Source organism: Ovis canadensis, chromosome 6 (genome assembly GCF_042477335.2).
Source record: "Ovis canadensis isolate MfBH-ARS-UI-01 breed Bighorn chromosome 6, ARS-UI_OviCan_v2, whole genome shotgun sequence".
In the NCBI taxonomy this organism is placed as follows: domain Eukaryota; kingdom Metazoa; phylum Chordata; class Mammalia; order Artiodactyla; family Bovidae; genus Ovis; species Ovis canadensis.
In genome coordinates this window covers 71,611,061-71,636,627 of record NC_091250.1, presented here as the reverse complement: position 1 = coordinate 71,636,627, position 25,567 = coordinate 71,611,061, and the positions used below count along the sequence as shown (strand labels likewise).

Genomic DNA, 25,567 nt, shown 5'->3' with positions numbered 1-25,567 from the left:
AGTAATGTATCTGCATACCTTGGACCTCTGAATATCAAAAGACAATACTTGGGGTGACCTATGAGTTTTGAAACAATACTTTTGAGGAATTATCTAGGACCATACACTCTGTGCTTTGGCTTTTTGGATGAAGCACAGGCCTCTGTGCTGTCCTCCAGGCCGTGTAATTGTGAAGAAAAGAGCTCAATATTGGATCACTCTTTAGACCCTAATCAGCCATGGGAAGAGTTCACTGGCAAAAGGGTCCTCCCAAGAATGGTCAGAGAGGACTTGTCACTCAAGAGAGAAGGGGAACCCTCATAGCTACAGTCACCACAAGCATCCAATAGGCAGGAAGATAGCTTTAGGCAACGGCTGACTGAAAGCAGATCTGAGATCTCCAGCTTTGGAATGAAGTCATCTTCTACAAGTTCTTCCTTCACTGAGACAGTGAATTCAGGGTGATCTTTTTCGAGGGACTGAAAGGTGCTTCCTCAATCTTCACTACCACACTAACTTGGCTCTCTATCTCAGAGGGTGTCTCTAAGACTAGATCCTTTGTACATACGTGGTCAAAGTGAATCAGTTCATTAATGGCTTTCAGCTTGGCTGATGACATCCTCAAGGATGGACAAGGGGAGGTCACTAAGGAACTGGGTCCTTCTGAATCCTCATATGGGAGCTACTCCAGTCTGGCAGACTCTGGGGAAGGACATCTGAGGAACATGACTGGGTCCAAGTTGAAGAAAGTGTCAGACAGGTAATCAGACTCAGAGTATGAACAGTCAACACCGTGAGAATCCATTAGGAATGTGCTGGAGGGATAACGACTGGTTCTGCACCTGCTGTGGACTCAGCAGAGGAGGCCACCAGCCCGGCTCCATTCCCCCTGGTCTTTGCTTCCTCTTTAGTCATCCATCCCCAGGAGCTGTCTTAACTTCTGGTTCTCAACTACAAACGAGTTTTCTCTTGTGAAAGCTAATTTTCCTAGCAAAGTTTCTGGTTTTCTTCTCCCATATCTACCACTTGCTGTTTCAGCTCACTCACTCGATCTTTCTTTCGGTCTCTGGCTGTCTGAGCTGCTACTCTGCTTTCAGTTTCCTCTGCAGCACCTTCTCCTCCGGGCTCAGGTGTGTGAGGCACTGTTGCTTGCATGCCTGGGGCGTCCTCCCAGCTACCCACCTGGCGTACACAGCGAACACCTTCTCAGGGCTTGCACCTTGCTGGCCCAGCACCACGACCAGCAGACCCTGGCCAGCTGGGGCTGTGGGCTGGCAGGACAGAACAGCACTGTGGATGCCTGGGTCGCCAGGCTCTGCGTGGCTACAACCACCACCATGGCCTAAGCGTATCTGCTAAGTTCATCTAACTTAACCTCTTATCTGACCTGTTGTTTTATTTTCTGACTTTTCCCCTGTGACTCCAGTCTTTTTGGAGATGTCACATTAGCCACTTCTTTGGGTGAAGATACCATGAACTAAAGTAAAATGCAAAGGTTAAGGCATTCATAATTTAAATTATAAATGACATAATTAATCTACAACTTAGTGCATGTTTATACATGAATCAGATGGCTGATTCAAAGACCTTCTGAATAGGGTGATTACGGGAAATTTTACTGGGACAGAGAAAGGCGTGAACAAGTGAACTGTGACTCGTAATGGCCTGGAGGAAGCCTTTTTTTTTCTGTTCAGAAATTGTTGTGTCTCTAAGTTTAGACTTCAAACATGACTTTATGAAAAAAAAAAAAACAGTGGAGAGAGAGAAATAGAGAGAGAAACATAGAGGTCCATTTCTACAACTAAACACAATTCTATTTTGTATGAAAAAATAAACAATGAGATTTCTTTACATTCAACCCTTGGACTGCAAGGAGATCCAAACAGTCCATTCTGAAGGAGATCAGCCCTGGGATTTCTTTGGAAGGAATGATGCTAAAGCTGAAACTCCAGTACTTTGGCCACCTCATGCAAAGAGTTGACTCATTGGAAAAGACTCTGATGCTGGGAGGGATTGAGGGCAGGAGGAGAAGAGGATGACAGAGGATGAGATGGCTGGATGGCAACACTGACTCGATGGATGTGAGTTTGAGTGAGGTTCAGGAGTTGGTGATGGACAGGGAGGCCTGGTGTGCTGCAATTCATGGGGTCGCAAAGAGTCGGACACGACTGAGGGACTGAACTGAACTGAACAAATATTACACCTTTTCTTCCTTGGATGACTTCACTTTTAAAAAGATACATACAGAATAGCTAGTGATATTAATATATAAATTGGAAAATAGAAAATCTAGAAAACCACAGGGGAAAACTCAGATGTCCAGGATTCAGTTCCTCTAATATAATCCAAAGTCAGGAAGTTAAAAGGAAAAAAAGGCAGCTGCTGCTGCTAAGTCGCTTCAGTCGTGTCTGACTCTGTGCGACCCCATAGACGGAAGCCTACCAGGCTCCCCGTCCCTGGGATTCTTCAGGCAAGAACACTGGAGTGGGCTGCCATTTCCTTCTCCAATGCAGGAAAGTGAAAAGTGAAAGTGAAGTCGCAGCAAATTGTCTAAATACTGCCATAAAACTTCATGGTGAATGATACGCATTTATCTAAAAATACTCTTGTTTTTCATTTTCATTTGGATATATTTCTATGAAGTTTGGTTAAGATTTTCCAAAACAGTATCAGTTACATATAAAATATTGGAGGGGAAAGCTTAATAGGGATTTTGATTTTAAGGATTTTAATGATGATTCTATGTTACCAACAAAGACATAAACACTTCCTCCATATTTTTTCCATTGTTTTATCATTTTCTTCATTTTGATTCTTCAATAATGTGAATGTTGTGTGCATGTGATACAGCAGGTACAGTGTTGGACCCTGAGGCTTTACACTGCTATGACACAGGGGTAGGGCAGTTTCTTAGGCTTCCCAGGTGGCACTAGTCATAAAGAACCTGGCTGCCAATGCCAGATACGTAAAGAGATGTGGGTTTGATTCCTGAGTCAGGAAGATCTCCTGGAAAAGGACTTGGCAACCCACTCCAATATTCTTGCCTGGAGAATCCCTTGGACAGAAGAGCTTGGTGGGTTATAGTCCATAGAACTGCAAAGAGTCAGAAACGACTGAAGCAACTTCACACACAGAGCAGTTTCCTTATAATTAAGGCAGATTTCTATTTTTAAATGCTGGAATGAATTTTTTTTGTATTTTGCAATTTTATTTATTAATAGGTTTGGATATTTGGACAACTTACTTGACATTTTTGATGTTTAGTTCTTTATTCCACAAAATAAGAAAATAAGAGGAAATTCTTAAGCACCTGGTCAGTGCATGGCACATAATAATGTGACATATTATCATGTCATTTATAATGTGACACATTAGTGTCATTTAGTATTAAAGGCAAAAATTTCAGCCATTCTGAAAATGTACCTACTTAAGCCCAGTTTACCTCCAATGTTTTTGCATACCTATATTTTACTATTTTATCTCCAGTTTAATTTTGTTTTCATTCCTCCTTGAGAGACATTTCAAATATAAGGCACTCAGAAACTCGAAGTAAGAAGTTTGGTTTTAAAATCGACAGAAGATCTGAATAGATATTTTTCAAAAGAAGACAAGTAGATAGTCAACAGGCACATGAAAAGATCTTTCCCAGTTATTAGGAAAATGCGAAACAAAACCGCAATGAGATTGTTACTGAACTCAAGTTATTGTACCCAAGGCACAGTGAGGCCAAACATCAGAGACTGGAGCAGAGAAAGGTTTGCAAGGAGATAGGTGGCTCATGGCTTAAAAATCCTGAACTCTCTGAAAACTTTCAGCAAAATCCTTTTATAGGAAAGTAGAGGGAGGAATGTGGTTAGTTGTTGTAAACTTCTTGGGGTCAGATCTTTTGTGCTTGAAGGGAGCTCACAGTCAGGTCATGTTGTTCCTGTAAACCTCAACCAAAACAAGTGTTATTCTCCATCCCGACAAGAAAAGGCAAGGTCCCAAGTCTTAACTTTCACCCTTTGAGGTCAGGGCCTGGCTAAGAGAAGGCAGTCCCTACTCCAGCCAGTTAAAACTGCCTGGGAGTTTTCATGGAGCACACAGTCCGGGTTCTCCCACCAGTGCACAGGCAGGGCTGAAGAGGCGTATCTCTGCTGATGATGCCCTCATGGCCGGGTCCCCAGACCCTGCTCAGCTGTCATCAGTGAAGGAGCAAGGCATCCAGTTCCCACCCATCCTCATGCTCCTGAGGCTCCAAACAGGTCTAATCTTGTGGACCACAGCCCATGGAGACCGCTGTGGCCATTAGGTTATGGAGGCAGAGATGGGGGAGAGGTTTACTGCTTTCAAGGCCTGGACCAGGCTGGTTGATTGCTATGGAGTGGGTTCTGGAACCCTGCAGGACACAGCCCTCAGCCTGTCCCTGCTCTTTCCTTCTCCAGCTCACCCATAGGCCCAAGGCTGGAGGGCCTGGAGGGCCCAGGCGAGAAGACTGCAATCCACCTTTCATTTCACTCTCTGCAGCCAGGACCATTGCCTGGCTACTTGGAGTAAGTTGTGTAACCACTATGCTTAGGATCTCATGCTAATGGCCTTGTACAGCCCTTATTACAATACAATCCCTCCCTTTTCCTGTAGGACAAAAACAGAAGTGTAAAGTCCAATTTCCTCAAGTTTTTCAGAACCATTACAGAAAACAGTGTAGACAATCCTCAAAAAAAAATTTAAAAATAGAACTAAGATATGCTCTAACTATTTCACTTCTGGATATTTATATGACAAGCATAAAAACACTAATTTGAAAGATATATGAATTGTTATGTTCATTGCAACATTGCTTACAATGGTCAAGATATGTAAACAACCTAAGGGTCCTTTGATGGATGAATGGGTAAGAAAATGTGGCACACACACATACATATATGTGTATCTATCTATTTATAGGAATACTATTCAGCTATAAAAAAGAATGAAATCCTGTCATTTGTAACAACATGAATGAACGCTGAAGATATTGTTAACTGAAATAAGTCATACTGAGAAAAATGTCATATCATTCCACTCATATGTAGAATATAATAAAACAAAGCAAATTCATAGATACAGGAAATGGAGTAGTGTTTCCCAGAGAGAAAGTGGGTTGGGGGTAGGTAAGAGGCATGAAGGAGATCAACTGTATGGTGATGAATGATAACCAGACTTGTAGCAGTGATCATTTTGTAGCATACACAGCTGCCAAATTATAATGCTGTACACCTAAAATTTACATAATTAAAAGAAAAAAGGTAAGTAGGGAGTTAAGTTATAGATTGAAGTTGTGTTTTAGATACTTGAGTATCTGGACAATGGAGATTGTTTTCTATAAGTGAAGAATTCATTGTATTATTTTTCATATTCTATATTTTTATTACCTTTGGAAATAACCCATGTATTTAAAATTTCCAGCTTTTTGTGAAAATGTTAGCTGTTTACTCCAACTCTGTTTTTTTTTTTTTAACTTAGAAAAGAAAGCAGCAACAAATGCATCAAATCCCACCATAAAAATATTGATTTGGGTTCATTATGATACATATTGTTGCTTCTAGAATCATTACATTCACTCACTAATTCCCAGAAGCAGACTTTCCTACCTTTTTAGAAACACAATAAGCCATCCACAATGTCACCCAGGGCATAATTGTAATTATAGCTAAAAAAATTTATGGCTTCAAACCAGTTAGATATATTTGAAGATAAACACAAGCATAAAAGTGGCTCAGTATTAGCACAATGCCATCTCATGAGTGCTGCCAAACATCTGTGTTGGAAAGAAAGAAGCAAATGCAGAAGCAGGCTCTGTTTTCTCCATCTCTGCACGTGTGTTCTGAGATGACACACAAGGGTGTATGTGAACAAATAATGAGAGAACATTGTGATCAGCATGACTCATTACTCGTCTCGTGTGAATTTATGTTGGTAATTTTGTTGTCAATTTTTTTCTCACCAATTCTGTGATCATGAACAGAAAACAAAGTCAAATCAGAGTTAAAGGTAATAATATTAGTTCATTTCTAGGTCTTTGAATTAACTTCTCGGGCTGTTTATAGTTATAGTTCTTTGAAAGAGGGAAAGGTTGCTATCAATCAGATTGGTAATGGAGCCCACTTCTTTGTTACCTCCAGCTACATAACATAATGGCTCCAAATATCTTTTCCTGTTGGCACTGTTTTGTATACCATGGGTTCCAGTTATACATAGTTTTGCACTTAAGTGCTCCACAAATATGTGCTGATCATGAGATGAAGAGAATGAGTTTATTCACTATGTCACAGTCCTAAGATTGGAGTGAATCAATTTGAGTATAATTGGTTAAAGTAAACATTAACTCCTGTTTATTATATAATAAACTGTACTAAATGCTAGGGTATACTGAGGAGAAAAAATTAACATAATTCTTATTGGATGCATGGCAAAATCTTGTGGGAAAGAAAATATTAATTATATAATGAGTGATGGCTAAGCAATAAGAGGAGTCAGTGCTAGTTACTGGCAAATAGGAGAGGGAAGAAGAGCAATTTATGCTGAAGCTTCAGCCCTTGAGACGGTCTTGTGATGAAAGGAGTATAGAAGGATTGCATGGACTTCAGTAGGGAAAGTGGAGTGGTCTATGGCTTAAAATGAGACTGGGGAAATGGGAACACAGCTTTGTTACTAGTTTGTTGTGAGAGCAACAGGAAATTTTGAGGGGCATATCACTGTGGCTGTGGGGTATAAAGAACTGATTAGAAGGAGTCAACTCCAGACAGAAATGAAAAATGTAGTGGGGAACTTATCTCCACCCAAAGAAAAGTCTGACTTTTGATCCTGGCTCCTGTCAGGTAACCTTTAAACTCTTCGAATTTGTTGAGTGTTAGGAGGCTGTCTGGTAGCAGGTCCCAGGTATGAGTAAGATGAATCCAAATAATGGTGAAAGTATAGTTCTTTTCCTAATAAAATATTGTACAGCTTTTAGTATTTTAAATTGTTTATCAGTTGAGGATTATATAGGCTATATTGTTCATATTATTTAACGCATGCTTCCAGAGTCTCCCAGACACATGATTCTCTGGACTCATAACGCTCTCTTTATTGCATACTCCATAATGCATATCTTTCTGAGCTTATTGTAAAAAATTATGAGGCCTCAGGTGTCTAATATAAATGCCAAATAATCTTTAAAACTGTATTTATCCTTATTTCTGAAGTACATTTGATGAGAAAACATTGCAGTGACATACCTTGCTTCTTTAAATTAGTATGTTTCGTGTGAAAATAAGGGATCAATTGTCGTTTTACCAGAGATGTTAAGTATCGTTTGATCATCTAAAGGACTGTTCTAAGAAGGAAATATCTATCTTACATTATTTTGGGAGTCTGGTAACTTAACAGCTTAAAAGTATTATATTCTCTGCAGAAATGGAGGTGTATATATTCAGAAAATTTTAGGAACATGGAAATGAGAATATTTTGAACTTGCTTAGGTTATTTAGACTGTTCTAAGGTTAACCTTCCTATAATATGAAAATAATGTGACATTGTCATTAAGTCAAAGACTTATATTTGAGCCCTGTGAATTTGCCAGGAAAAGTGAGAGAATGATAGTCACTGTATAAGATTTTTTGAAGACAGGAATCTCTCTTGCTTTCTGAGTACACAACATGATCACCACCTGCACAAGCTGGAAAACAACTGGTGTCAGGGGATTGACTCATTATATGAAAATAAACCTAATCCATTTAGGCTAGCTTGTACTTTATGGGACAGAATATTAGTATATTAATGTTCATCAGTAGAAGAGGGGGAAATCTCAAAGCAGATATGTTAAGTTCAGACTTTGAAGGGATTGGCAAACACAGTCAACAGCTCTACCTCTCCATTTGTAAAAGCATTTAGTAAGCTGAAAAGCTTAAACCAGTGTTAGTTAATGTTACTTATAGATCTTGAAGTCTAGAATGTCACCAGCATCACAAACTGCTCATAGATATTTTATGATATATTTTTAAAGTTAGCATTCTAACCTAATACTTTCATCTCAGTTCAGTTCAGTTCAGTCGCTCAGTCGTGTCCAACTCTTTGCAACCCCATGAATCGCAGCACGCCTTGGAAATGGTCAAACAAGAGATGGCAAGGGTGAACGTCAACATTCTAGGAATCAGCTAACTAAAATGGACTGGAATGGGTGAATTTAACTCAGATGACTGTTATATCTACTACTGCGGGCAGGAATCCCTCAGAAGAAATGGAGTAGCTATCATGGTCAACAAGAGTCCAAAATGCAGTACTTGGATGCAATCTCAAAAATGACAGAATGATCCCTGTTCATCTCCAAGGCAAACCATTCAATATCACAGCTATCCAAGTCTATGCCCCAACCAGTAACGCTGAAGAAACTGAAGTTGAACGGTTTTATGAAGACCTACAAGATCTTTTAGAACTAACACCCAAGAAAAGATACTTTCATCTAGTAGATGAGAAAGTAGGCTCAGAGACCTTTTGGGACTTCTTGAAAGAAGTTCACACTGGAAGTCAATAGAAGTGAGATTAGAATCTTATATCCGCACTACTTTTATATTATCTCTAATATTGACTTTTTTTAAATATTAGTTTTTGAACTAAATCTCTGTTCTTACTATAAAAATGTGCCTAAACTTGAGATTTCCCAGCTTGTTTGTGTATCCACAATAACAATGACGAAAGTGCCAATGATATTTTGAAGTGAAACCATTGTAATAGGGGCCAGGCAGGAACACAGCCATTGGTGCATGACTGTTAGCTTGAGACCCTGAGAGCAGGGGTTAGAAGTCGGGTGCGCCAGCAGTCAGCAGGCCAGTGATCCTTGTGGCAGAGAGTGCAGTAAGAGGCAGATCACAGCTTTCTCCTTGGGGCCCTCCAGACCCTGTGGCCTCTGGAATGTCAGTGAGCTGGGACGTCAGCTAACAGGATGAGGGTTGTGTCCCGCAGAGCTCCAGACCCCTCGCTGTGGCTGCCCACTGGCCAGGCCTTAAAGCAGCAGTAAATCTCTCCCCCATCACCAACTTCACGTGGGCTGCAGTCCGTGGAGGTCTCAGCAACTGGAATATACAGATGCTGACTTTAAGGTAATATCTTCAGCCAGCTCCAGTCTCTCTGTTCTAATTTCAAAAGTTGGTACAGCTGAAATCAGTTGTCTCCTCCTAGAAGGTGGCCCGAGGTCAGGGTTAAGTTGTAAAGATGCTGCACATCAGTGCTTTAGGTCCAACCAGAAGAAGTGCAATTGCTGTAAGCTGGGAATTAACCTGATTGGTATTTGCTACGACACATATTTCCAGTGATCTTATACAAATGAACTGCTCCAGTTTAAATGAAAAGCCTGAGGGCTGTCTGAGTCCTAGGTGTGCTGCTCCCTTAGTAATGATGGCTGGGCAGGGTCTGGGGACCTGGCCTCGAGGCTGCTACCAGCTGAGATCTGCCTCCTTAGCCAGGCCTGGACATTGGTGGGAGAAACTAGACTGGGTGTTGGACCAACATTCCCTGGCTGGATAACTAGCTTACATAGGGACTCTCTTCTCTTAGTCAGGACCTGAAACTCAGAGAGCAAATGCTGAGATTTGGGACCTTGCTCATTCTTGTAAGAACAGAAAGTAAAATTTGTTTTGGTGGAGGTTTATGGGAATATTGTGACCTGCCTATGACTTCACTAACCTCAGGGACAAAGGATCTGACACTAAGAAGTTTGCAACAACTATACCCCTCCCTAACCTTTTCTATAAAAGGTTCTTGCTGAAAGCTTTCGGGGAGTTTGGTGTATTTAAGGCATGAGCCACAAGTCTCCCTGCATGGCCCTGCAATAAACCTTTCTCTGTTTCTTCAAACTCAGAAGTTTTGGTATTTGGTCTCACTGTGCGTCGGGCACTTGGACTTGCATTTGTAGCAGCATGTCTCAGTTAGCAATGAGCAAAACCAGGCAGAGAGAGGCAATGAAAAGCTATGTGATTCTTAAGGTCAGTGGTGACAAAGGCTAGAATGGACTTTGCTGACTTTTCAATCATGATGAAAATTAGAGTTCAGCCTAAACAGTATCAGAACTGTAGGAAGAGAAGAATTGGGAGGTGTTGTCAAGTCCTGAGAGGGCGCACTGAGACTTTGATCCTGAGGATTTACTTGGAAAAAAGGAACACAGTGGTTGCATTTTCTTATTTAGCATTCTTCAGTTTTTTTTTTTTTTTTTTGCCTCACATTTGATGTTATCTTCTAGACAGCCTCTTCATTAAGGAAGGAGGCACCTGACCCATGAGATAAATAATTAAAGCAGTCATAATGATTCCAGTTCTTTTCACCACTTAGTGGTTTAGTGGTGACTATGTGACCTATATCTAGCCAATAATATATAAGGGAATGCCTTCCAGGAAAAATAACCATATTAGCAAAAGAGAGAGAAGAAAAAGAGAGAGCTCCCTGACCTCTTCCTTTTGGCTTTGAACTTATTTGTATAATTATGTGATGCTTGGAAATGCAGGAATCTGTTTTTACCTTGTAAGAAAAATTGAGACACTCTTAAAGTTTAGTGCTCTGACGTCATTGAAAGCTGAACCAACTCTAAAATTTCTGTCACTGAGCTTAAAAAAAAATTTACGTTTTGCTTAAGCCATTTTTAGCCGGGTAATTTGTTATTCACAGTCAAAAGAGCCGTAATCGATTCTGGTTCCCATTACTCTCCCTTTGCCCTCAGGTCCATTCTATGCTCTTCTTTGTCTTGCTCTGTGCCTGGAAGACTGACCTCTATGGACTACATCACTGGGACCTCTTTGCCTTCTGGTTTCTGGTTGGCATCACCTAATGAGAGGCTCCTGTAGATCAGAGTATTTTTTTTCCCTACAATTTTCTGTTTCAATGCAGTTTGTGTTGTGTTGTGCCCCCTAAGGTGGTGGTTTCTGCCTGGTAGCCTTTATTTCATGGTTGCAGCTCTCAATTAAGCTTAATGAATTGCATATTTCCCCCTTTTTCCTTCAGGTCATGGGGGACAATATTAACTTCTCACTGTTGATTCTCTTTGAGTGTCTCAGCAGCTTGTGAATTCCTTTAGTCTTACACATATGTACCTCCATAGATAGTTTCTTCTTTAAAATTCTTGCCTGAAGCTGTTGACTGTTTTTTTTTTTTTACCGAAAACCTAACTGATACGTACAATGTCTAAAAGCCTTTAAAAATGTCTAAAACTTTAAAAAATGAATCAGAACAGATATACGCCATTTATTTTAAAGGGTAGAATAATTCTGGGTCCACACAAGTTGCTTGTAATTAAGATGGAAGTCTTACCCTGTGCATTAATTTGCTAAAACTGCTATAACAAAGTAACATAAACCTGGTGGTTTAAAATTGTGAGACAACTGTCTCACAGTTCTGGAAGCTAAACTCCAGGATCAGGGTGTTGGCAGGGTTTGTTTTCTCGTATGGCTTTGGAGGAGAATCTTTTCCATGCCTTTCTCCCAGTTTCTGGTGAATTTCTGAATATCAGAAGTCTTTGATGTTCCTTTGTTTCTGAGGCATCACCACAGTTTCTTTCATCTTCACATGGTGTTCTCCCATGTGCTTGTCTGTGTCCAAATTTCCTCCTTTATAAGAAATGAGTCATACTGAATTGGGGTCCCACTCTCTCTCAGTATTACCTCAACTTTACTAATTATGTGTGCAATGACCTTATTTCTAAATAAGTTCACATCCTGAGGTGCTGAGGGTTAGGACCTCAGTATAAATTTTGGGAAGACATAATTTTACACATAGCATTCTGTCTGAAGAAATCAGTATGGGTTAGTTCTTCTGCCATGGAACAGAAAAGGGGCTTAGAAAAGCCTGTGAAACACTAGCTATGGTGATAATATACTGGACCAAGAATATCAACTCTAAATGTAAATTCTCTAGTCTGAATAGTAGTTATACCATCATCTTGGAAATGGTTATCCCACATGGTTTTAATCATATTTAACAAGAAACCTATGACTATAATTTACCTGTCCACTTTAAGATTTCTTTATTTAAATACTTTATATGTTTTATTTAATTTAATCTTTACAACAATCTTATAAGTAAATACTAACATCAACATTTTTCAGATAAGCTTGAGGTCACTTGACTAAAGTCTCCCAGCTTGAACAAGCCAGAATGGTGAAGCCAGAATTAAAATCTAAGATTTGACACAGTGAGAGAAGGTCTTATCTAGGGATCCTAGTGTTGTGTCATCTTGGCTTTTTAACTTTTTGTTGATTTGTTTAATTTATGAAACCGATAATCTCAAGTGCACATCAGTATGACTAACTGATTAAATATTAGATTATCCTGGGCTGATCAATGCATTCTGCTATCAACTTCGGTTTCCAACTCTAAAGTCTGACATTCACCTATAACCTCATCTTCTGCTCATTTTCTTTAAATGTCACAAGAACTAACAGACAGTAGAGTTACTCCCAGTGAGATTTAGCTAAAGAATCCTACCCCCTCCTAAATATAATTTTTGTGCTTTTATGTATTTACTTATTTATGGGTTGTGGAATTTTAGTTCCCCAACCGGAGATTGAACCCAGGTGCCAGCAGTGAGATTTGCAAGTCCTCCCACTGGACCATCAGGGAATTCCCTTGCACTTTTATTTTTTTAAAAAGCATTCCTATGTGGTGAATATAGAGAAAATATATTCAATATGAAGATTCAATATTGAATACATGATGACTATCCCGAATTGGCAGGGAAAACTAACAATAAGCTGTGGAAGTCTGCCACAGGAATTAGTGTTTGATCTTAGCACTACCTGAGGCATCATGTATTGGAAAGAACATCCTTCTTTAGTCAGTCAGTTCAGTCACTCAGTCATGTCCGACTCTGTGACCCTATAGACTGCAGCATACCAGGCTTCCCTGTCCATTACCAGCTCATGGAGCTTGCTCAAACTCATATCCATCGAGTTGGTGATGCCATCCAACCATCTCATCCCCTGTCATCCCCTTCTCCTTCATTCACTGGGAAATAAACAGGCAGCAAACAGAACTACATTCTAAAGCAGGTGGAGTTGGAGGCCTGAAAGATTAGCATAGCTGCAGCAATCAGAAATGGAAACTTAAATTGTTTTTCTTTTCACAGATTACTTACTAATGAATGTAATTCCTTACGTTTAGTCAGAGCAAAATTGCCTTTATTGGATCAGATAAACTTTCCAGGTAAACCTTGTTATCTTTAAGGATGATTAGATATCTGTGGTCAGAGTGGGTGTATTTTTGCTGCTGTTTCACCATTTATAATGTAGTTTAAAAGTTTCAGTTACATTTCAAGCTAATATACTCTTTTCCCATCCTCCTATAATTGGGCTTCAGAGACTTGAGATTCAAATTGTCTTGCATATAAAATTATAAGTGGACAATTTATGGATGTTAAATAGGAAGTTCTTGATGCTCAGTATGATGGAGAAATGGAAAGAAAAGTGTCTATGATGTGCACTTGATCTTATATAAATGAGTTCCTTTGATCCCTTCAAAAGTGTTTGGAATGAATATGCTTAACATTTATCACATTCATGAGAATATTGGTATTAGGAGACATTGAGTTGATCAAGGTCTAGGAACTTGGATCATAGATAGGAACAGGAGATATCATAAAATTAATCTTACGCTCTTTATAGGATAGCACATCCCCTTAAAGAGCAAATTAAATTCTTTGACAGATATATTATAGCACAATGTTTACAAAAAGTCTGTTTTATAATAATTGATTCTACCAATTCATATAAGTATATTCCCCTGCTTCTCTCCCATCCTACTTCTTTTTGTTGTTTTCTTCTTCCTTCTGTCTTTCCCTCCAACATTTTTACCAGACACCACAATGAACCAAACTGTGTTTGATTTGAAAGGTGACACTGGTTCATTGATCTATAATTCTCAGTTAATTACAGTTGACTCTAGGAGTCTCAGACTTCAGAGATGAGAGACCTGGGCCTATATTGGGTAAGCTAGGAAATCACATCCTCATGAGACTTGGCAAGACTGTATAAAACTGGTGGAGAAAAGGAAAGTTCATAGTATAGCATACAGTCCAGCCACCTCTAAATGGACCAACATGGCCAGTCCTTCTTTTCGTGGGGGAATTTTATTACCCTAATTTTAGCTAGTATTGCAAACTTAAGTCTTACATATAAAGTAACGTTGATCATTTAATCAACACCCTTGGTCAATTAGTACTGTCTTTAGCAAACAGACTGGAAATAACAGAGATTAAATTTGGGGATGTGACCACTGGGCATTCTCTCACCCTAAGTCTCTAAAGTCAGATTTTACACAGTTTTGAATATTGGATAATCCCATGGACAGAGGAGCCTGGTGGGCTACAGTCCTTTGGGTCACAGAGTCAGACACCACTGAGCGATTGAGTATACACACACACACACATGCTTTTGAATGTTAATTAGAAATTAGTTTCTTCATATATTCATGATGTAATTTTAACTAATTACAATTCTTTGCTTTCTTCATTTGTTTCTTTCTGTAAGCCAAACATAAATTGATTCAGCATTTTTTCCTAGCCTAGTGGCAGGCTCTGTAGTTAGAGAAAAGAAAAATAAAGATCTCTTGTTCTCTGAATTCCATTTAGACTTTGGCTGGAGTATGTTTTGCTATATATGCAGACTACATCATGAGAAATGCCAGGCTAGATGACTCATAAGCTGGAATCAAGATTGCTGGATTCCATTGACTGCTGAAATATTAACAACTTAAATATGCAGGTGATACCACTTTAATGGCAGAGAGTGAAGAGGAAATAAAGAGCCTCTTGATGAATGTGAAAAAGGAGAGTGAAAAAGCTGGCTTAACACTCAACATTCAAAAAACTAAGATCATGGCATCCGGTCCCATCAGTTCAGTTCAGTCACTCAGTCGTGTCCAACTCTTTGCGACCCCATGAACCGCAGCATGGCAGGCCTCGTTGTTCATCACCAACTCCCGGAGTCCACCCAAATCCATGTCCATCAAGTCGATGATGCCATCCAACCATCTCATCTTCTGTCATCTCCTTCTCCTCCTGCCCTCAATCTTTTCCAGCAACAGGGTCTTTTCCAATGAGTGAGCTCTTCACATCAGGTGGCCAAAGTATTGGAGTTTCAGCTTCAACATCAGTCCTTCCAGTGAACACCCAGGACTGATCTCCTTTAGAATGGACTGGTTGGATCTCCTTGCAGTCCAAGGGACCCTCAAGTGTCTTCTCTAACACCACAGTTCAAAACATCAATTCTTCAGTGTTCAGCTTTCTTTATAGTCCAACTCTCACATCCATACATGACCACCGGGAAAACCATAGCCTTGACTAGATGGAACTTTATTGGCAAAATAATGTCTCTGCTTTTCAATATGCTATCTAGGTTGGTCATAACTTTCCTTCCAAGGAGTAAGCGTCTTTTAATTTAATGGCTGCAGTCACCATCTGCAGTGATTTTGGAGAACAGAAAAATAAAGTCACCCACTGTTTCCACTGTTTCCCCATCTATATCCCATGAAGTGATGGGACTGGATACAACGATCTTCATTTTCTCAATGTTGAGTTTTAAGCCAATTTTTTCACTCTCCTCTTTTACTTTCATCAAGAGGCTTTTTAGTTCTTCTTCACTTTCAGCCATAGCATGGTGTCATCTGCATATCTGAGGTTATTGATATTTCTCCCAGCAATCTTGATTCCAGCTTGTGCTTCTTCCAGCCCAGCGTTTCTTGTGATGTATTCTGCATAGAAGTTAAATAAGCAGGGTGACAATATACAGCTTTGACGTACTCCTTTTCCTACTTGGAACCAGTCTGTTGTTCCATGTCCAGTTCTAACTGTTGTTCCTGACCTGCATACAAGTTTCTCAAGAGGCAGGTTAGGTGGACTGGTATTCCCGTCTCTTTCAGAATTTTCCACAGTTTATTGTGATCCACACAGTCAAGGCTTTGGCATAGTCAATAAAGCAGAAATAGATGTTTTTCTGGAACTCTCTTGCTTTTTTGATGATCCATCTGGTCCCATCTCGTCACAGAAAATAGATGGGGAAAATACATTGTCAGATTTCAGATTCTTGGGCTCCAGAATCAATGCAGATGGTGACTACAGCCATGAAATTTAAAGGCACTTACTCTTTGGAAGGATAGCTATCACAAACCTAGACAGTTAAAAAGCAGAGACATAACTTTGCTGACAAAGGTCCATTTAGTGAAAGGTATGGTTTCTCCAGTAGTCATGTATGAATGTAAGAGTTGGACCATAAAGAAGGCTGAGTGCTGAAGAATAGATTATTTTGAATAGTGGTGCTGGAGAAGACTCTTGAGTCCCTTGGACAGCAAGGAGATCAAGCCAGTCAATCTTAAGGAAGTCAACTCTGAATATTCATTGGAAGGACTGATGCTGATGCTGAAGCTCCAATATTTTGGCCACCTGAGGAAAACAGCTAACTAATTGGAAAAGACACTGATGCTGGGAAAAATTGAGGGCAAGTGGAGGATAGGCAACAGAGGATGAAATGATTGGATGGCATCACTGACTTAATGGACATGAGTTTGAGCAAACTCAGGGAGATAGTGATGGACAGATCAGCCTGACATGCTGCAATTCGTGGGTCAGAAAGAGTCAGAAAAACAATTCACTAAGTCACAAAAACGACTTAGTGACTGAACAACAACAACAACAATGTGTTTAGATATATTTTTACATTCTCTATTTGACTTTCACCAACAAGCATACCAATGGGTATTATCAGAGCACAAGTATCAGCATATTAAATGGAAGTCAACACTTCAACATGCTTGCCATCTAGAATTTGAATATTAAATTGTTTATCAATGTAATAAATTACATAACATAGTACTTGTAGGGCTTCCCAGGTGGCGCTAGTGATAAAGAACCACCATGCCAGGCCTGAAGATGTAAAAGACATGGGTTCAATCCCTTGGTTAGGAAGATCTCCTGGAGAAGGGCATGGCAACCCACTTCAGTATTCTTCCCTGAAGAATTCCGAGGACAGAGGAGCCCCATGGATGGGCTACAGTCCATAGGATCACAAAGAGTCAGACACGACTGAAGCAACATAACACACACATAATACTTACGATTTAAAAATGCACAGCCATCTACCATTCTGATTTAAGTATTGAACCAAAGGACTTTTTAAGGTGAAGTTCCAAGACATCCCTTAAAAAATCTTGAGAGGAATCTGAAATAAGTTTATTGTCATCCTGAGACAGAGCAGTGCTGAACCTTGTCAAGATTCAAACCCATCCAACTATCTTTCAGCCTTTCATTTCAGAACTTGATTTTGCATTCAATATAATCTCTTGGTATCTAAAGCTCTGTCAAACTAAACAGCTCTGTTTTATGCACGTGTTTTGAAAAGCCTCACAGACTTTCTGTCTGCACATACAGTGTATCTTTAAAATAATATAACCTTGAAGCAGCATTGAACTACTATTTTCATAAAAGGAAAACTAGAAATCAGTGAAGCTTACTTATTTGCTGTCTTTACAGAAAAAGAAATGCACTCCTTCCCTTATTTTCACCTTGTAGCAGAGTTCTGCCATTTTGAGACTATAAACATAATTCTCTTTTTTTCAAATAATTCAGATATGGGTTTGCTTCATTTCTCCCTAAACTTGAGAGTTTTTTCAACGACAAAGTAAATGTTTTCTCCAAGAACTGAAACTGTGGGACACACATTTTACCTATTCTTTCCAGCCCAGAACTCTAGTGAATATTGTAGGTAACCGATAAACTCAAAGACTAGTAACAACAGAGCCTACTCCAGAGTTTGTGCTTAAAAGACAGAGTGTAGACCATGGTGGTGCTAGTGATAGGGAATCGTTCTTTCATGATTTACTTTATGTTATGTCATGATCTTATCTACATTTTTTTCTTATTCTTAAACTCTTCATAGGGTAGCATATATCTTGTGTATTAAACTACTTTTATTTATGAACTTACATTTACAAATCACTATTTATAAAAATCATGTTTTGTAGTGATTGATCCAAGCAATTTATATATGTACATTTACTTCCTTTCCTCTTTTTTTTCCCATTTTCATTCTCCTTCCTACTTCAATTACTCCCACGCTTCTTCCTTGACTTCCCTCTGCCTTCCTTCTTTCTTTCTATTCAACAAATGTATTGTGCACCATGATAATCCAGGTCATGTAACAGTTCCATGGAAAACAAGTCCATTGATCTGTAATTATGTTTGCAGCTTGATTGCTGACTCATCCCAGGGGTCCCAGGTCTTCAGAGATCAGAGACTTGGGACTATATAAGCTTTTAAAGGTTTAGAAATTTCATTTTTATTCCCTACCTGTTTCTATGATGGATTTCCTTCTAGAGAAGTAAATGTCTCTTAGTTTGTTCTATCCTTTGTACTTAGTACTGCATGTATAGATATGAATTCTATACATGCTACATGAAATTCTGAATCTGATGCATTCATGCTTGCATTGGAAATTTGATCAAAGGAAGAATATTATAAGGGACAAGATTGTGGACCTGGAGGGGTTTGGTGCTTAAATTCTGCACATTCCATTTTAACCTGGTGATGCCACATGTTTTAAATTAATATTCAACAGAAGACTTTACTAGGCTTAGCAGTAATTCATGCTGTGAGTTCATAAATAATACTACAGGCACTGCTTAATAATAGATAACATGTCATCAGGAATAAAAAAGACCAACACAGAAGGGGCAAAGAAGAGTAGCATTCTAAAAAGTGACATTTTCCATGGTTCTACCATAATTTAAGAGGTTACCCATGATAAGTAAATTGTCTTGGTTTATTTAGCTCATAGATAATCAGATAGGTATTCATAACCTTAATTTTTAGAAGTTGGGCTACAAGTCTATATGCGCTTCAGTCTACTATAAATCCTTTTCCATTGATATGAACCTCCCATTTGCTCCATGCTAAGGAACATTTTTATATTATGTATATATGTATGCATGTAGTCATTTGGTACTTATTATCTACTGTGTGTCAGACATGGATTTATAAGTGATGCAAAAGAATGAGGCAACAAGATATAGTTCGATAAGTATTGGAATTAGGCAGATTTGGACTGAATTCTCTTTGCTATCATGGAGATTCAAGCTAGCAGTGCCAATAAGTCATGCCCACAACAAAATGTAATATAATGTCAAAAGTAGCACATTTTTATTTCCATATGACTATTAAGGCAATAAATGCGTAGAATTCATTGGAAAGAGATCCTGTAGGGTGTGTGGGTGTTCATGTTTAGTTACTTTGCATTAATAGACATAAATTTATATAGTACAATCAGCCTGAGAAAGATATCCATGTCTTTTTAAAGTCCACTTGGAATTGTTATGTTATATAGAACATTATGCAATTTTGAAATATTCTAAATAAAACTTCTAAAATATTTAATGACATAGAACAATCCTACTACAACATAATTTATTTAGCTTTACTTCCTAGAATGGATGATATGTTTTTAAAATGTGTCTAAGTGGGACATAAATATTTCTGATTTATTAAACAGTCTGTTGTACAGGGTCTATCTTCTTTCTTAAAGGTATTAAACTTCATGCTTTACATCCTGTCTGTTGAATAACTGGAAGAAGAAGAGGAATACATTCATTTTGAAATGTTTTAGTGATTTATTTCATTCCTTCCTCTCTTCACTTCCTGTACTGCTCTTAACAAATCTAAGTACAATACTGAGTGTGTTTTCCTATCAGAGGTTGCAAACTGGCTCCTGGAGGACCCTGGATGGTTCACAGATGTATTCTGTTTAACTCATACAATGTTGGCCTACAGCATATTTTTATTTTATTCCTAATTACAACTGGAGGAATTTACTCATACGTGAATAATTGAGTTCCCTCAAAATGATATCAGAATAGTTCAGACCAGTGGATCTTTTTTCAAACATTGTGGTTATTGGCTGGTTGAGGTCACCTTCCCTGTAGTTCACCACAGTTTCCACCATTCCCTATTGCATTCTAAGACTGAGGTCCAATGTCAATTGCTATATAGCAGAGCACTTGTGTTATTGTTTTTCTTATTGTTGAATGAGAATACAAATAAAATATTTCTTACAATCCTGCCTCTATCTTATACAAAACCAACATTGCATATTTATACAGTCATCCCTTGAAATCCATGGTGGGTTGGTTCTAGGATACCCTACAGATACCAAAATTCAGAGATGCTTAAATCTCTTATATAAAATGTGTAGTTAGCACCTGAATCCATGGATGCTACTTCTGCAGGTACAGAAGTCAACTGTATTATTGTATGCTTTTCTCTAAAATCATATGATTTTAGGAGTCCTGTCAATCACTGGATAATTAATCCAGTATAGTAAAAAGAATCAAGCAGATTTAGAGTCTGACAGATCTGGGTTCAAATCCAAGTTTACCACTCACTGATGGCTCAATAGTACAATCAACCCTTGAATAATAGGACTTTGGAATATGTAGATCCACTTATACATGGATTTTTTTCCACCAGTAAATACATACTACTGTACTGTACCATCCAGAGCCGGTTGAATGCAGAGCCGGTTGAATGCAGAGCCATGGATACAGAGTATGTGCATACTGTAAAGTTAGGCATGGATTTTCTACTGGACAGAGTGAGTTGGCATTACTAACCTCTGTATTATTTAAAGATTAATCAGATACTGATTAAGTCAAGTGACTTATAGTTTCCAGGCCTTTGGGGTATCTACAAGAAGATACTAAAAGTATGTTTATATTTTTAAAGAAATTGAAATGTATTTAAAGTATTTATAGAAATTAAAGACATTCCAAATGGGTTTTTAGGAGAAATAAATGATACAATGCTTATATGATATATTTGGTGCAGAGCAGACATTGCATGTACGTATAATCTCCATGCAATGATAAGATCAATTTCTTTCTGGACTCATGTAATTTTTGTGTTTCTCAGTATCATAAGGAAGTATAGTAGTCCTTCTCCCTCCTCAGGCCTTAGTGGGGAACTAGGAATCATTAATTGGGAGGCCTCAAGTACAATTGCAAACATTGTTGCTTCTAAATTCCTTAGGCAACATACAGATTGCTTCTGTGACATGCAATCTATTTATTTTAAAAAATCTGTCTTCATTTTTATGTAGTATCTTTGTCAGGTTTTGGTATTAGGGTGATGGTGGCCTCATAGAATGAGTTTGGAAGTTTACCTTTCTCTGCAATTTTCTGGAAGAGTTTCAGTAGGATAGGTGTTAGCTCTGCTTGAAATTTTTGGTAGAATTCAGCTGTGAAGCCGTTTGGACCTGGGCTTTTGTTTGCTGGATGATTTCTGATTACAGTTTCAATTTCCGTGCTTGTGATGGGTCTGTTAAGATTTTCTATTTCTTCCTGGTTCAGTTTTGGAATATTGTACTTTTCTAAGAATTTTTCCATTTCTTCCACGTTGTCCATTTTATTGGCATATAATTGCTGATAGTAGTCTCTTATGATCCTTTGTATTTCTGTGTTGTCTGTTGTGATCTCTCCATTTTCATTTCTAATTTTATTGATTTGATTTTTCTCTCTTTGCTTCTTGATGAGTCTGGCTAATGGTCTGTCAATTTTATTTATCCTTTCAAAGAACCAGCTTTTGGCTTTGTTGGTTTTTGCTATGGTCTCTTATGTTTCTTTTGCATTTATTTCTGCCCTAATTTTTAAGATTTCTTTCCTTCTACTAATTCTGGGGTTCTCCAATTCTTCCTTTTCTAGTTGCTTTAGGTGTAGAGTTAGGTTATTTATTTGACTTTTTTCTTGTTTCTTGAGGTATGCCTGTATTGCTATGAACTTTCCTCTTAGCACTGCTTTTATAGTGTCCCACAGGTTTTGGGTTGTTGTGTTTTCATTTTCATTAGTTTCTATGCATATTTTGATTTCTTTTTTGATTTCTTCTGTGATTTGTTGGTTATTCAGAAGTGTGTTGTTCAACCTCCATATGTTGGAATTTTTAATAGTTTTTCTTCTGTAATTGAGATCTAATCTTAATGCATTATGGTCAGAAAAGATGCTTGGAATGATTTCGATTTTTTAAAATTTATCAAGGTTCGATTTATGGCCCAGGATGTGATCTATCCTGGAGAAGGTTCCATGAGCACTTGAGAAAAAGGTGAAATTAATTGTTTTGGGGTGAAATGTCCTATAGATATCAATTAGGTCTAACTGGTCTAATGTATCATTTAAAGTTTGTGTTTCTTTGTTAATTTTCTGTTTAGTTGATCTGTCCATAGGTGTGAGTGGAGTATTAAAGTCTCCCACTATTATTGTGTTATTGTTAATTTCCCCTTTCATACTTGTTAGCATTTGTCTTACATATTGCGGTGCTCCTATATTGGGTGCATATATATTTATAATTGTTATATCGTCTTCTTGGATTGATCCTTTGATCATTATGTAGTGGCCTTGTAAAAGAATGAAACTAGATCACTTTCTAACACTGCACATGAAAATAAAATGGATTAAAGATCTAAATTTAAGACCAGAAACTATAAAACTCCTAGAGGAGAACATAGGCAAAACACTTTCCGACATAAATCACAGCAGGATCCTCTATGATCCACCTCCCAGAATTCTGGAAATAAAAGCAAAAATGAACAAATGGGATCTAATTAAAATTAAAAGCTTCTGCACAACAAAGGAAAATATAAGCAAGGTGAAAAGACAGCCTTCTGAATGGGAGAAAATAATAGCAAATGAAACAACTGACAAACAACTAATCTCAAAAATATACAACCAACTTATGCAACTCAATTCCAGAAAAATAAACGACCCAATCAAAAAATGGGCCAAAGAACTAAAGAGACCTTTCTCCAAAGAAGACATATGGATGGCTAACAAACACATGAGAAGATGCTCAACATCACTTATTATTAGAGAAATGCAAATCAAAACCACAATGAGGTACCACTTCACACCAGTCAGAATTTCTGCGATCCAAAAATCTGCAAGCAATAAATGCTGGAGAGGGTGTGGAGAAAAGGGAACCCTCCTACACTGTTGGTGGGAATGCAAACTAGTACAGCTGCTATGGAAAACAGCGTGGAGATTCCTTAAAAAATTGCAAATAGAACTGCCATATGACCCAGCAATCCCACTGCTGGGCATACACACCGAGGAAACCAGAATTGAAAGAGACACATGTACCCCAATGTTCATCGCAGCACTGTTTATAATAGCCAGGACATGGAAACAACCTAGATGTCCATCAGCAGATGAATGGATAAGAAAGCCGTGGTACATATACACAATGGAGTATTACTCAGCCATTAAAAAGAATACATTTGAATCAGTTCTGTTGAGATGGATGAAACTGGAGCCGATTATACAGAGTGAAGTAAGCCAGAAAGAAAAACACCAATACAGTATACTAACACATATATATGGAATTTAGAAAGATGGCAATGATGACCCTGTATGCAAGACAGCCCAAAAGACACAGATGTGTATAGCGGACTTTTGGACTCAGAGGGAGAGGGAGAGGGTAGGATGATTTGGGAGAATGGCATGAAAACATGTACACTATCATGTAAGAATCGAATCACCAGTCTATGTCCGATGCAGGATACAGCATGCTTGGTGCTGGTGCACGGGGATGACCCAGAGGGATATTGTGGGGAGGGAGGTGGGAGGGGGGTTCATGTTTGGGATCGTATGTGCACCCGTGGTGGATTCATGTCAATGTATGGCAAAACCAATACAGTATTGTAAAGTAAAATAAAGTAAAAATAAAAATTAAAAAAAAACAAAAAACATTAAGTGACTACTTTGAGGAAAAAAAAAAAAAAACTGTCTTCAGATTATGTTGCAAGAAGGGGAATCCCCTTCCAGGGCCCGAAACTGGGCTCTTGTTTAACAATCAGAAATGAATTGTCTGAGGAGACACATGTGCTGACATAGCAAGAGATTTTATTGGGAAAGGGCACCCAGGTGGAGAGCAGAAGGGTAAGGGAACCCAGGAGAACAGCTCTGCCACGTGGCTTGCAGTGTTGGGTTTTATGGTGATGGAATTAGTTTCCAGGTTGTCTTTAGCCAATCATTCTGACTCAGAGTCCTTCTTGGTGGTGCACGCCTTGTTCAGCTAAGATGGATGCCAGAGAGAAGGATTCTGGGAAGTGGATGGACATGTGGTGTCTCCTTTTGACCTTTCTGGAACTCTTCTGGTTGGTGGTAGCTTGCTAGTTCCATGTTCCTTATCAGGACCTCCTGTCGTAAAACAACTCATGTAAATGGTTACTATGGTGCCTGGCCAGGGTGGGTGGTTTCAGGCAGTGTTCTTTCCCTCACAATTAGAGCAGATCATCTAAAATTCTAAATACTGTATCATTAGCTATGCCCCCTCCTTGTCATGTTTAATTAATAACTTGTATTTCAGTTTTATTTCTTCCAGCTACACTGAAGAAAAATCCCTATGCAACTATGGTGATTACTATAAACATGTTGTGAAGACGACTGTATTTTCTTACTATTTTTTAATGTATAAAAAGAATTTCATGTATATATTGCTGATTCTATTTCATTTTTGGAAATACCTATTCTTTGGTGGGGGAAATACCTATTCTCCCTTTTTTTTTTTTTTTTAACAGTATGAGTTTAGTGAAAAAAAAATAATGAAGTATCCTATCTTCTGACCTCCTAAGAGGGCCTGAAGATTCCCCTCACCTTGACAAAACTTCAGACAGACTTCTTCCTGACTCTAGGCCCCTGACCTTTCTTTTCTTGTAGCATTTACTTTAGAAAACTTGCAATTGTAAATTCTTTCTCTGCCCCTTTGAAATGTATGTAATTCTTTCCCAGCTTCCTGCCAGTTTTACAGCCCAGGAAATGTCTTTTTTTTTCAGAGACCTGAAAATCATCTCTTTAAATTGTAAACATACAAGGAAATAACATCTCTATCTTCCAGTCTCTGTAGGAGGTTGGAGCCTAATTTCTAAGCCAATTAGCAAACACAGATGGCCTAATCACAGATAAAACACTTGCAGACTCAGGAATAATTCAATGTTCTCCACACATCCCCTTGATCAATTTGTCCCCCAGTGTCCTCAGGTTCTTTCCACTAGATCATTACAGCCCTTAAACACTCTCCCACTTTTTGTTTCAGCAGAGATGAGTTCAATCTCTCTCCCCTATTGCAATAACTTGAAAAAAAATCTTCCTTAATTTTTAACTTTATCCAGTGTAACTTTTGCCTTGATAAGCTTTTGAACTACTACTTGATTAAGTCAAATTTGATACCTGCTTCTGAGAATAATGCTGTATGTTGTGTACCATTTCTCAATTATATATTTATAATATTTTGTTTTAAAATTCTTTTAAAAATTTCCTAATTTAAAGATTTCTTATTTAACTTTGTTATGTTTTAGTGTATTTATTTTCTAAACAGCAAATTAAGTATGTTTTGGAAGATGGAAGGAAGAAACATTAGTTTCTTTGGATCATTTTCAGTTGTTACAGTAGAATGCTAATGGCATTATGGAGTCAAGCAGACCTAGTGAGAAATATTTTTACACAAGGTTATAGAAATTTATGGATATTTTGCAGGAAGGGGGACCCCCTTCCAGGGCCCAAAACTGGGCTCTTGTCTAAC

At 38.4% G+C, this 25,567-nt stretch overlaps 1 pseudogene; it reads right to left on the bottom strand.

Annotated features, from left to right (window-relative positions):
• Positions 1 to 201: 201 nt before the first annotated feature.
• LOC138442967 (uncharacterized) lies at positions 202 to 4,131 on the bottom strand (annotated as a pseudogene).
• Between the last annotated feature and the right edge of the window lie 21,436 nt (positions 4,132 to 25,567).